We start from the raw sequence: 13,375 nt of genomic DNA on the forward strand, positions 1-13,375 counted from the left end.
TAGGCAGTCTCTGTCCTCAAGGAGCATATACTCTATTAAGGTGAAACATTACCAAAAAAGGAAGGAGGAAAACTAAGGAGAAATACCTGACCTTGAAACTGAAATGGAGTTTCTGGGAAGGACCAATTAATGAGAGGAAAAAGCCTCAGAGTGACTTGAATGACTTCAGTGCTAGAAGGATGGGACAGAGTGAACTTCCAAGGTGAGGAGGCTGCTGTGGTCTGAGGAGAAAGACCAGAGTCAGGAAGAGACTGGGAAGAACCTGATGCTGGATGCTAGCTTTGCTGTTTGTTGCCTATATTGAATTTTTTTTTGTTTTTTTCAAGGCAATTGGGGTTAAAGTGGCTTGCCCAAGGCCACACAGCTAGGTAATTATTAAGTGTCTGAGACTGGATTTGAACCCAGGTACTCCTGACTCCAAGGCCAGTGCTTTATCCACTACTCCACCTAGCCACCCAGCCACCTAGCCACCCCGCCTATATTGAATTTGAACCAATTACTTTGTCTTTTTTTATTCTGTGGTTTTCTCATAAAAGAATGAGTAAATAAAGCTAGATAATCTTTTCAACTCTAAGTCTATGATCCCATGGTGTCCATCTAATGAATCAGTTGGCTGACCTTTGGGAATCAAAAGACATATAAACAGTTCATCATCATTATCATCATCCTAACAATTTAGCGTTTTTATAATGCTTTAAGATTTGCAAAGTATTATATAATTATTATCTTATTTAATCTTCACAACAAGCTTGGAAAGTAAATGTTACTATTATTCCCATCTTACTGATGAGGAAATTGAGGTAAGCAAAGGATAAGTGACTTGCCAGGAGTCACACAGTTAATAGGTATAGAGTCAAATTTGAGCTCAGTATTTCCTGACTCTAGACCATCAGGACTGTGTTCATTGCAAGACCTAGCCACGATTCACTTCTTGAATAATTTTTTCAAATTGCTTCTAAGAAAGACCACTTATTTGTAGTGTTTGTTGTGATGAACTTTTTTCCCCTATGAAAGAATGATTAGTTCTTTATAGGTATTTTAAAAAATAAACTTACTTTTCCAACTACTGCAAAGTTTTCAACAATCATTTTTGTAAGATTTTGAGTTCCACATTTTTCACTCTCCCTCCCTTTGCTTCCCTTGACAAGCGAGTAATCTAACATAGGTTAGTATAATTATATTAAACACATTTCCATATTGATCATGTTGTTAAAGGAAGAATCAGGACAAAAGGGAGAAAAATTATGAGGGGAAAAACATAAAACAAAATTTAAAAATGGAAAACAGTAAACTTTAGTCTACATTCAGACGCTAGTTCCTTCTCTGGATATGGATGGCATTTTCCATCACAAGTCCTTTAGAATTGTTTTGATTATTGTAATACTAAGAAGAACAAGTTCATCATAGTTGATCATCACACAATGTTGCTGCTAATGGTCCAGTGTTCCTGTGGTTGTGCTGCTTCGTTCAGTATCAGTTCATACAAGTCTTACCAGGTTAGATGGCACAGTGGATAGAGCACTGCCTTGGGGTCAGGTGAATGGGAGTTCAAATCCAGCCTCAGACATTCGACTCTTACTAGCTGTGATACTGTGCGTAGGTCACTTAACTGTGATTGTCTCGCTTCCTGGACCATCTCCAATCATCCTGATTCATATCTGGTCACTGGACCCAGATGACTCTAGAGGAGAAATTGAGGCTGAGGACTTAGCACAGCCCCCCCCTCACTCAAATCCAATTCATGTACTTCTCATGACATCACTTTCCCTGATGTCATGATTTTCTTTGAGAATGAAGGACAAAATATAATTATCAGACTTTTCTGAAGTCTGATCACTCGGGATTTCTTAAAGAACAAAGCATACCAGTTGTGATGAACTTTAAAAATGAATGAAAGAATCACACCAGAATCTGAAGCTAACATGTGTGAATATGCCAGGATGTTCCCAAGCCAGCTCATACCAGCTTGCAAAAGAGGATTTTAAAATTTTCGTTATAAACATTTACATCTCAGAAACTGGTAAATACCATAAATCAGGATTTGATTTATTTTGTTTGTCTAGACTTAAGAAAGTTATGAAGAAAATGTTAAGAATGCAAATGAAATTTTAAAATGTGGCATATACTTTTTTTCAGAGACCTAATTGTTAAATATTTAGCAGCAGTTCCAAAGGGAACTTGGGGTTTGAGGAGTTTCTATAAGTTCTATAAGATAAATATAACATAATATTGAATTATTTGCCAAGAAATATATAATTCAAAGTAGTACATATATTGCTAAAATAGTTATTCACAATAGGGATATAATAGGGAACCCCTTTTTTTCATTCATGGACAAGAAATCACTATTTCTTTCACTGACATTAAATATGCCACATGTGTGACTTCATCAAGGAATGATACTCATTCCTTCTGTTGTTGTTGTTGAGTCGTTTAATTCACATCCAACTCTTCATGATACCATTTTGTGATTTTCTTGGCAAAGATATATTTGTTCTGTAGTCCATTTTACAGATGAGGAACTGAGACAAACAGTGACTTACCCAGGGTAACATAGCTAGTAAGTATCTGAAGCCAGATTTAAATTCAAATCTCCCTGACTCCCAAACTGACACTCTATCACCCAACTGCTCCTCTCATTCTTTATATTGACTTTTAATAACTTTTTGGCTTCTCTGAAAGCCTTTGACCGTATCAGTTACTTTCTTCTTCTACATACTCTCTCCTATCTAATGTTTTTGTGATATTGTGTTCTTTTGATTCTCCTCCTACCTGTCCGATCTCTTCTCAATCTCCTTTGGGGGAATCTTCATCTAGGTCCTATTTACCAGAATTATCCCCCAGATACTCTGATCTGGACTCTTCTTTTTCTCTATTCTGTCTATCTTGGTGAGCTTTCATTGGTTTAGTTATCTCTATGAAGATGATGCACAGATCTGTTCGATCCTAATCTCTCTTCTGAGCTCCAGGCTCACTTCAACAACTTACTTTAACTTCAACAACTTATTTTAAATTAACATCTCCAAAGTAAATTTCATTATATCTTTCTCCATTTGCCCTCCCCTTTCTAATTTATTTCTGATTTTTTAAAATAATATTTTTTCTCAAGTACATATGATTTAACATTTAAAAAGTTTTGAGTCCCAAATTATATCCTTTCCTTCTTCCCTTCCCCCTTACTTTGATGGTAAGCAATCTGATATAGGTTATATACATGTGCAATTATGTAAAATATATCCATATTAGTTATTTTGTACAAGAAGACTTGAAGGAAGGAAATAAAAAAGGAAGGAAAAAAGAAAAAGTTGAAAAAAAGAAAAGAAGGAAGAAAGGAAAGAAAGAAGGAAGGAAGAAAGAAAAAAAAGAAAAAGAAGGAAGAAGAAAAGGAAGGAAGGAAGAATATCCTTTAGTTTGTATTCTACTATCAGTTCTTACTCCAAAGGCTGATAGCTTTTTCATCATAATCTTTTGTAATTGTCTTAGATCATTTTAATATTGAGAATAGCTGATTCATTCAGTTCTTTATCATACAATATTGTTGTTATTTGTGTACAATGTTTTCCTAGTTCTGCTCACTTTACTTCACTTCAGTTTCTTCCAGAATTTTCTGAAATCATCCCACTTGCTATTTCTTCTAGCACAATAATATTCCATCACAAACTTGTTCAGTCATCTCACAATTGATGGTCATCCCCTCAATTTCCAACTTTTGTCACCACAAAAAGAACTGTTATAAATATCTTTGTATCTGCATGAAATTTATGCTCCATATATTTTGTAGTATATTGTTATTTGCTTATTTTCTCTCCTTTAGAATGTGAGATCCTTAAAAGCAGAGTTCATCTTTTTGCTTTCTGTGTATCTTCAGCTTAGCACTTAGTAAAGACTTAATAAATAACTGCCTTAGTGAACCCCTCCAAAACCACTAAGTAATTCCTACAGGCCACCATTAGCTATGTTCAGAATCAACTCTCAGTGTCCCAAATTCAATCAGTGATAGCAATGCAAATTCCACAAAATGGTATTTCAACCCATTAGGACTAACTGAAATACAGACTGAGTGGACACCCTAAAATCCTTATTCAAACTTTCATTCTGACTCTTAAATTATTTAGGAGACACCACATAATGTCCCCAATATCAAACACTGAAAAGACAGAAGGAAAGGAAAGCACACACATTAGCTAACTTAAATTTTCTCAGTGAAGTAAAAGGCAAAGTCCTCAGCTGAAAGACAGAGGGGAGGGAGATCTCTAGGATGCTTGAGGAGGAAAGAAGAGGTTTAGAATCACTTCTTTGGGGAATGAGACAGGGAATCAATTAGGGAGGAATGAAAGGAATGCCTCCTTGCAATGAAGATTCAATTGAAGTTGGATTACATGAATTTATAATGTGCCCAGTCATCATAGTTGTGAGGCTCATTCAGTAGAAACTAAATAGGAGCCGAGGAACAGATGAAAATAATCCAGAGTCCAAGTCTGGCAAGAGATGAATAGAAATAGAACAAGGGGGCAAGAGATTCAACATTATAGAACAGAACAGCGTTGAAATGGCTAACTATAGTGTCAAGATAGGAAAGAGAGGAATGTCAAATTATAGCAGGACCAATGTCTCAATAACATACTCAAGGAAAAAAATGAATTGGAGGTCTCCATAAGGGCAAAGTTGAGGAAGGGTGAGGTATAAAGAGATCAGATCAGAGGATCTTAGAGTTGTTAGTTAAAGAAATGGAGCACTGTGGGTAATGATGCCATTCAACATGTAACCTTTCCTATATACTGTTGAAGTGGACTGAAGTAATAAGTAATGGGATTTGAATCTGAGGAATTAGGAGATTAAAGAGTTATTAAAGAGAATTGGGGGATTAAGGAGATATCAATATGAAGTTCCCTAGTATAAGACTGGGAATTGAGGAGAGGGAGATGGTGAGCTGAATTCAGAACTCCTTGAGAAAGGTGGAGAATAACTGGATGATGTCATATAACAGCCATCATGATTTGAATTGGATTGGAGTCTTTGACTGGATGTACTTCAGAGAAGGGATTGCTGAGAGATGGAAGAAAAGGGCAGTCCAAAGCAAGGAATATTTGGTTCCCCTTCCAGAACCAGTGTGTCTGGCTTAGATCAGTAGGTACAGAGAGTGAAGGAGAAGAACATATTTGGGGAGGCATAGACATTTACTCAGTGAGGGCTAGTAGTAGCAGATGCTGATTATGTTTCTCCTAGATATTTTTATAGGGAGATAGCACTCATCAAATATCAGATATTATTTCTATACTCAAGGCTAACAGTGAATTTCCCCATTGAGCTCAGATCAAGATGGCAACATTAAGGTCATGTATAATCTGAAAAGTAAATAGATGGACTGATCCATGTGAGGAAAAAACAAGAACAAATATCCTCAAGATATTTAGAAATCAAGCAGAAGGCCTTCAGCATGTGGGATAAATCTTTTATGGATGATTTGTGTAAGGAGTTGAGGGGAGGGATGAGTACTCAGTGAGATTACAGGTCAAGCTGATTAAAATGGCAATCAGTTTTGGCCTTCACTTAAAATATTTAGACTAAGTTTCCAGAAACAGCCAACCCCATATTGTTGGAAGCTGAAAGATAAGTTGAAGTTTGAGAGATCAAAATTTTTCATCCCAAGTTATGATGACCATTTGGGTTCAATTTCTTAGTCCATAAAATGAAGTTATCTAACTCAGTTTTATCATGACCATCCTAATGTTTAGAGCCATATGGCAACTTTGGGTAACTAGAAAGAAGATTCTAGAATGACTACATAATGATATGAATTTTCTTCAAAAGAAATTATGGGGACAGCTAGGTGGCACAGTGGATAGAGCACTGGTCCTGGAGTCAGGAGTACCTGAGTTCAAATCTGGCCTCAGACACTTAATAATTACCTAACTGTGAGGCCTTGGGCAAGCCACTTAAACCCATTACCTTGCCAAAAAAAACCTAAAAAAGAAATTATTGAACAATGTTAAAGGACTGTATCAAAGATAGGATTTAAATATGAGTACAATTTAAAGGGCATGTTTTCATATCATTGCCAGGTTTTGTTACTTTAATAAAGTTTTTCGTTAGTGAAATATTTAAAATCTTAGACTCATAGAATTCATTTAGTTTTGCCTTCTCATTTTAAGATGTTTTGTTTATCAGAACTGGAGAACAAAGAAATCTGAGAGTCAATTTATTAATAATTGATAAATATTTTAAATGAGTAGTGATCAATTGCTATAAATCATTAGCCAAAAGGCTTAAATTTATAAGAAATATTATGGCTTAGATATAAGGAAGAAGTTCCTTCTCAGATTATTTTTAATATGGTGCAGCCTGAGAACAGGAGGATGGACTAAATACCTTTTTATTTCTCATCCTACCTATGATTTAAGTAGAAAGCATGCCATAGTTCTTTTGCTAGATGTCTCATAAGAATTTATGGGATTAAAATGTATTAGTGACTGGTTTATTTGCTCCAATAAATGCAATGCAGTATAGCTAGGTCTAAAAAAGATCCTGAAACAGTAAACTAAATCATCTAAGTCCAAACCTAAGGTTTGTTTTTTCCCCAATTTGCAAAGCTTCCAAATCTTGGCACTTATACGTAGCTCATTGTACTATTAGTGATTCTACCTTATTACTACAATATAATATAGACACAATCAGCATATAAGATTATAATATGACACAAATCATGCAGAATCTTACTGCTACCCAATAAAACCAGAGTCTAGACTCTATGGAAACTGCCTTTTGAGGCAGCTGCAGAGCTGGGCCAGTGCCATGAGGCAGAAGTAGGTCTAGATGATCAATCTTTTATTCAAATAAAAAGAAAATATTGATGTCCCCGTGTAATCTCATGCAGTCTGATTTTGTTTGCTGATTCCCTTGTGTCAAGATCTACCACTGAGTTTTCTGTTTTTACACCAGAATTTAGAGTGCTTTTTCAATAAGTTGAGGGATCATTTTTGATTTGTATTTAGGAATACAAAAGGAACTCTTTTGTTATTCTAGCATGATTTTAGTTGGTCAAGTAATACAACATATTTTTTCAATTTTGTAATACCTTTCTAAGTTGATATTTCATTTTCAGTGTTTGCTTGTCGCTAGAGTGGTAGTTTTTTCCCCAGGATTTTTTTTCTGCTGAATTGACTGTGATTCAAGCTGTTTGATTAAACTGAGTTCTGTTAAATCTCCAGAATGCTGTGTGAAGCCATATTTTACATTTCATTGAGTTCAGTACCATTCAGTTTCCTTCTGTATTCCAGAGAAGAAGAATGTGTGTGTACAAACCAAATTAAATTTCTAGTGTTTAGCTTGCTTCTTATTAAAAAGTTCATTTGAAAACTGGGCATTTTAAGTTCTCAAAAAATGAAATGGACTCCCTTATGTGAATAGTGATCATGGATTTAGAGGAAACAGGTCAGTTCCTTGTCAGGGCAGGCAATGAGAAGTTGGTTGAATGCATGCTCCCTGTAGAGAGGAAATAATAATAAGAACATTAATAGAGGAAAGTTAGCATTTATAAAATGCTTGAAAGTTTGCAAAGCTCTCTCTCTCTCTCTCTCTATATATATATATATATGTATGTATGTATGGATGGATGGATGTATATACACACATATGGATGATCAATCTTTGATCATTTTGATTCTTTGCACAATAAGGTAGGTGCCATTATCATCATCCCTATTTTATAGATAAAAAAACAGGCTGACAGAAGTTAAATGCCTAGGGTCTTACAACTAGTAAGTATTTGAGGCAGAATTTGAGAATAGGCCTTTCTGCTTCCTAGGCCAGCACTCCTTTCATTGTTCCATCTAAATGCCTATTAATTATTAGTTTGGGGGAATGAATCATATGATCACTTAGATCCCTTCCAGCTAGAAAATTTTTGATTCTATGTATGCAATTTCAGATTGTTGGTAAATGTGAACTGTTTTTTTCAAGCAAACTCCTAACCATGTTAATGTTCCTTATGTGGTGAAATGTGTCTTGCTTTTTACAAGGTTCTTCCATTTTACATACTTATTGCTTTCTACTATTCACTTCTATTAGAAGATTCAGTTGGAATTTTCTTTTTACTTTAATTGAAATCACTATCATTTGACTATGTGACTATGACACCATAGTCCACATTCAGTTAGATCAAAGAATTTCTATTAAAAGCAGCTGACTTTGTCAAATGATTCAGGATATGCTTTAATTTACTTTGCTTTATTTGTATTATTCCTAACAGGATTTAGAGACCCCAATTTTCCATTTTCTTGAACATAAAAGGACTGACTGAAAGTGGATTATGTAATAGTGGTATCAGTTCTACCTGATGGAGTTTCTGAAATTGGTCTCCATTCCTCTTAACTCTCCAGAAGAGGTAATTTTTTTTCCTGTTCATTTTAATTTATTTTTTTATGCTCATTTTGTACAGATTTTTTTTTACATTAATAAAATATACTTGTTTACAAGTAAACAAAATACCCCTCCCCCCATGAATTATAGATACACTTGCTTGGGCGAAAAAGTAAAGGGGAGAGAAAAAAAATTAAAATTAAAAAAAAATAATAGTAATAATTGTAGGTATGGCCAGGTGGCGCAATGGACGAAGCACCAGCCCTGGAGCCATGAGCACCCGAGTCCATATCCAGCCTCGTAAACCCAATAATCACCCAGCCATGTGACACGCAAGCCACCCGGTCCCCACTGCCCTGCAAAAACCAAAAAGAAGAAAAAAAAAAGACCCAAAATAAAATAAAATAGTAATAATAGTAGGGGTGGCTGGGTGGCAGACAGAGCATTGGCCCTTGAGCCAGGAGCACCTTGGTCCGAATCCAGCCCCAGACACCCAAAGATCACCCTGCTATGTGGTCCCAGGCAGGCCACCCAGCCACATTTGCCCTGCATCCTCCCCCAAATAATAATAAAAAAAAATGTGCGTCAGTCTTTGTTCCAACACCATCAACTCTGTCGTGAGTGGATCACATTCTTTATGATAAGTCCATCACAAAAGTTACTTCCATATTTTTCCAATGTTGCCATTGCTGATCGCAACTCCCTCCTTTCTTATTTCTCCACTACCATGTACTCTATTTGCTTTCTCCTTTCACTCTGACTCTGCTGTAGGGTCTCTGAGTGGCACAGCAGACAGATCCCTGGTCCTGGGGCCAAGAAGCCCTGAGCCCCCATACCACCCCTTAGGCCCAGAATCCACCTGGCCCTGTGGTCCTGGGCAGGCCTTCCAATCCCAGCCCCTTGCAAGAAGTAAAAAAGAAAATGTGTTATATCTGACCACTGTCCCCCCATGGTCCATCCTCTCCTCCTTTATTCACATCCCCACCCCTTCCCCCTGCTCCCACCTCCTTCTTACTCCAGTTGTCTATACCCCCATTGAGTATATTTGCTGTTTCCTCTCCTATCCATCTCTGATGAGAGCAAAGGTTCCCTCATTCCCCCTTGCCTCCCCCCTTCCATATCATTGCAATAGCTCATTGTAATTAAAAAAATCTTATTATATGAAATATCTTGGCCTATTCCCCCTCTCCTTTTTCTTTCTCCCATTACATTTCCCTTTTTTTCTATTGACTCCATTTTTACACCATATTTTATCTTCGAATTCAGCTTTCTCCTGTGCTTCAACTATAAAAGCTTTCTCTACTTGCTCTATTAACTGAGAAGGTTCATATGAGTATTATCAGTGTCATTTTTCTATGCAGGAATACATGCAGTTCATCCTCATTAAGTCCCTCATATTTCCCCCCCTCTCCTCCAATCTCCATGCTTCACTTGAGTCCTGTATCTGAAGATCAAACCTTCTGTTCAGCTCTGGCTATTCCAAAAGGAACCTTTGAAATTCCCCTGGTTCATTGAAAGTCCATCGTTTTCCCTGGAAGAGGACATTCAGCCTTGCTGGGTAGTTCATTCTTGGCTGCATTCTAAGCTCTTTTGCCTTCTGGAGCTTCCAATGTAGTTGCTGCTAAGTCCTGTGTGATCCTGACTGGAGCTCCACGATATTTCAACTGTGTCCTTCTGGCTGCTTGTAATATTTTCTCTTTGACTTGGGAGTTCTGGAACTTGGCTATAATATTCCTGGAGGTTGGTTTTTTGGGATCTCTTTCTCGGGGGGATTGGTGGATTCTCTCCATTTCTATTTTGCCCTCTGCTTCTAGAATATCAGGGCAATTTTCCTGTAGTAATTCTTTGAAAATGTTGTCAAGGCTCTTTTCCTGATCATGACTTTCAGGTATTCCAATAATTTTCAAATTATTTTTCCTAAGTATGTTTTCCATATCAGTTATTTTTTCAATGAGATACTTCACATTTTCTTCTAATTTTTCATTTTTTTGGTTTTGAAGTATTGATTCCTGATTTCTGGTAAATTCATCAATCTCCCTGAATTCTATTCTTTGTCTGAAGGATTTGTTCTCCTCAGAGAGTTTTCTTATCTCTTTTTCCATCTGGCCAATTTTGCTTTTTAAAGCATTCTTCTCCTCAATAATTTTTTTAACTGTTTTATTCATTTGACCTAAGCTATTTTTTAGCATGCTATTTTCTTCAGCATTTTTTTGGATTTCCTTAACTAAGCTGCTGACTTCATTTTCATGTTTTTCCTGCATCTCTCTCCTTTCTTTTCCCAGTTTTTCTTCCAACTCCCTCATTTGATTTTCAGAGTCTTTTTTGAGCTCTATCATAGCCTGAGCCCAATTTCTTTTTTTTTTTTTTTGGAGTCTTTAGATGCAGGAGCTTGTGCTTCCTCATCTTCAGACTGAGTATTTTGATCCTTCTTGGGCTCATTTGCAAAATATTTCTCAATGGTCTTCCTCTTGTTTCTTTGCTTGTTCATTTTCCCAGCCTAAGCCTGTTTTTTGGGGTGCTTCCTGAGCTTTTGGGACACTCCCACAAGGGTCTCAGTGTATGAGGTTCTGTCCTTCCTCCTGGTCTGTGAATGACCATAAGCACCCCCCTCTGCCAAGGGGCTGATGGGGGGGGGGCTGCTGTTCTATGGGGGGGGCCTAGACTGTGGTCAGGATCTGAATGTGGTCAGAGCCCCAGAGTCCTGTTCCAGGGGCAGAGGACAGAGCTCTGCAGTCTCTCTCTCTTCACTCCCCTCCCTCAGCTCAATGGGCTCATGCCCTGGGGGCTCCTGCTTACCCCCTCTGCCTGCTTCTGTTTCCTGGATCAGGGCTGGGGAAAGATCATGCTGCTTGCTGTGTGCCCTGAGGGCTGGGCTCCAAGTGCTTGCTCTGGCAGAGGTCCCCCGCTGTTCCCCCACTTTGTGCCCGGTGCTCCCCGGGGTGCAGCTCAGGAGACTCCCCCGCTGCTGTGAGCCCAGGCTCCCAGCTCCCTGGGGCTGCCTCCAGGAGGCTGAAGCTCTTTTGCTCTGGCGGGCCACCCTTCTGGCGAGCAGCCCCTCTGACCCCGGGGAGCAGAGCCTTTCTGCTCTTTTCCAGGTTACCTTGAGTAGGAGAACTGCCTCACTGGGTCCCTTTATGGGTTGTTTCTCGAAAGTTTAGTTAGAGTCCTTAGTTTATGAGTTTTTATCAGAGAGCTCCTAAGACTCGATCCCTTCATGTCGCCATCTTCAAGAATTTCTTTCCAGAAGAGGTAATTTTTATAGATGTGTATGAACACACTTATGATAAGATATAATTCATTATATAGATCCTATCAGAGAAGTGTACCTTGCTTTTTAAAATCCAAAGCATTTCCTAGGAAGAGGGCAGGTGCTTTCAGGGACAAAAAGTAAAGAAGGCTGTAAACTGCAATCTGAGTTTCAAGCCTGAGAAGATGGTAGCAGAACATCCCATAGAAACAAAAATTTAAAGTCCTTCTTCCTCCCTCCCTCCCTCCATCCCTCCTTCCCTTCCTTCCTTCCTTCCAAAAAACCAAGAAACTAAGTAATATTATTAGATGGTTTTGATGAATAGAAAAATCTAATTGCTTGCAAGATGGTGTTATCCTTGTAGACTAAAAGTCACAAAGCTACTCTTAGGTTTATTCTTAAAGATTTGAAATTCATTTAGTGAAGAATTTTTGCTGATACTTTGGTAATGTCCATGAGGACAAAAGAAAAATGAAGTTTTCTTTTCATTCTTACTTCTGGTACATGTGTAAAAAGGAGAGAAAAGTGGAACACTTAATGGGTTTTTGAATTGGGATTTAACAAAATAACCTGAAAACATGGTTTCAGAGTCAAACTGTAGGACATTTAGTACCATTACAGCATAAAAATTCAGAAAGAGACAGAATGAAATTGGCATACTGGTATGACCTTAGCTGAATAATGATTAATTCTGTTCAATCTGAATGTATTCTGTATTAGAAACATCCAGTGTTTCGAAGTTAATTTTCCTAGCAGTGGTAAAGTAAATAAAACACTCTCATATAATATAATGCTATTTTCTGGTACATCATTTTAATACATTTTCTCATTTTAGTCCTCATAACAACCCTGTGTTATTTTATTTCAAGTTATTTGATATCTTTAAGACTCAGTTTCCTCATCTGCAAAGTAAGCATTTTAATAATACCTACCTCAGAATTGTTGTAAGAACCAAATGAAATAATATAGGTAAAGTGAGCTTTAAAAATTTTTAAGTACAATATAATGTCATCTATTTTATTAAACCAAGCAGTGATAGGAAATTTTCTTTGGATACTTTTGAACCTTAAGGGTTTTTTGTTTATTTATTTTTTTCTCAACTAGTTGATACAGTTAGATAGAGCACTGGACCTGAAGTCAAAAAGATCTGAGTTCAAATTTGGCCTCAGACCCTACCTATGTAACCTTTGGCAAGTTATTTAACTTATGTCTGCCTCAGTTTCTTGATCTGTAAGTTGCAGTTAATAATAGTACTTAGCCCTAAAAGTTATTCTGAGGATAAAATAAGACCTTATTTGTAAAGTACTTTGTAAACTTTAAAATGATGAATAATTGTCAGCTATCTGGGGCAGCTAGGTGGTGTAGTAGATAGAGAACCAAATCTGGAGTCAGGAGTACCTAAGTTCAAATCTGGCCTCAGATACTTAATAATTACCTAGCTGTGTGGCTTTGGGCAAGCCACTTAACCCAATTGCCTTGCAAAAAAAAATTTTCAGCTATCATCAACATTTGAGTAATGTGGGTATTTTTGTCTCTATTTCCTAAATAAGGGAATTGAGATTTGCCTAGGATTAGCCAGCTAGAAAGTAACTGGTTTAGAACCTATGAGATTTCCTTGGCAGTTTGGTAGTTTGCCATTTTCTCTTTCAGCTCATTTTACAAATGAGGAAACTGAGGCAAACAGTTATATGTCCTAGGCTGGATCTGACTCCAGGCCTGGTGTTCTATCCACAGCACCTCTTAGCTGCCCAAAATAAAGTAGACAGAATG

The 13,375-nt window shown here is 37.3% G+C and overlaps 1 protein-coding gene across 9 annotated transcripts in view; it reads left to right on the forward strand.

The window, feature by feature from the left end:
• The window catches only part of PAG1 (phosphoprotein membrane anchor with glycosphingolipid microdomains 1), a 224,886-nt gene that overhangs the window by 41,792 nt on the left and 169,719 nt on the right, over window positions 1-13,375 (forward strand). For 7 of the 9 annotated variants that reach the window (XM_074201516.1, XM_074201515.1, XM_074201514.1 and 4 more), the window contains exon 2: window positions 8,249-8,383. The exons of the other annotated variants lie outside the window; for them this stretch is intronic. The gene's annotated coding sequence lies outside the window, so the exon portion shown is untranslated. The remainder of the gene's footprint in view (window positions 1-8,248; window positions 8,384-13,375) is intronic. 9 annotated transcript variants of the gene reach the window in all.

Source organism: Macrotis lagotis, chromosome X (genome assembly GCF_037893015.1).
Source record: "Macrotis lagotis isolate mMagLag1 chromosome X, bilby.v1.9.chrom.fasta, whole genome shotgun sequence".
In the NCBI taxonomy this organism is placed as follows: domain Eukaryota; kingdom Metazoa; phylum Chordata; class Mammalia; order Peramelemorphia; family Peramelidae; genus Macrotis; species Macrotis lagotis.